This window comes from Narcine bancroftii, chromosome 6 (assembly GCF_036971445.1).
Source record: "Narcine bancroftii isolate sNarBan1 chromosome 6, sNarBan1.hap1, whole genome shotgun sequence".
NCBI classification, from domain to species: domain Eukaryota; kingdom Metazoa; phylum Chordata; class Chondrichthyes; order Torpediniformes; family Narcinidae; genus Narcine; species Narcine bancroftii.
The window spans coordinates 35,345,458-35,346,154 of record NC_091474.1 but is presented as its reverse complement, the minus strand read 5'-3'; the positions used below and the strand labels follow the sequence as shown (position 1 = coordinate 35,346,154).

Sequence of the window (697 nt, the reverse complement as noted above, 5' to 3'; positions counted from 1 at the left end):
CAACAGTCCCCGAGCAGAACGGCAGCAGCCGCCAAAGACGACAGAGCACGCACGCCGAGTGCAGCTCGCCGGCAGTGACGACAGCCCCGCACCGAGGAAAGGCTCCGGTCCTTCCGCGCTCGCGTCCGGCACGGGCAGTGCCCAGGGCGGCGCGGGTCGAGTTTCTCTCCCTCGCCAGCACCCCCGGTGGCCGCGCGGCGGGCCCGCCCCCCGGCGGCAGGCACGCGCACACGCAAGACCCGGTGGGGCTCCGGGGGTCTGAACTTAGGGGGACAGAGAGGGGGCTTGCCCCTCTGCGACACCCCAACCGCGCGCTCACGAGCCGGATGGCAAGCGAGCGCGATTGATGGTTCAAGCGACCCTCAGACAGGCGTGGCCCCGGGAAGAACCCGGGCCGCAATGTGCGTTCAAAGTGTCGATGATCAATGTGTCCTGCAATTCACATTAATTCTCGCAGCTAGCTGCGTTCTTCATCGACGCACGAGCCGAGTGATCCACCGCTAAGAGTTGTCTCAGGTGTTTCGGTGCACTTGCGCGCGGTTCGACACATAGGCAACTGGGTTGAACACATCAGGGCGGTCACGATCCACCGCCCCCCGGGCCAAAGGCCTGCACCCAGGGGAACGAGACGGACGTCAGACGCAGGTCTCTGCCGCCGCCTGCCGACTGCACTCCGGGCCTTAAAAACGCCAAGCCG

General features: G+C 66.6%; 1 non-coding gene across 1 annotated transcript; it reads right to left on the bottom strand.

The window, feature by feature from the left end:
- Positions 1–356: 356 nt before the first annotated feature.
- Positions 357–509, bottom strand: LOC138737773 (5.8S ribosomal RNA). Its single transcript, XR_011341225.1, has one exon. It is a non-coding gene; the product is annotated as a 5.8S ribosomal RNA (ribosomal RNA).
- Between the last annotated feature and the right edge of the window lie 188 nt (positions 510–697).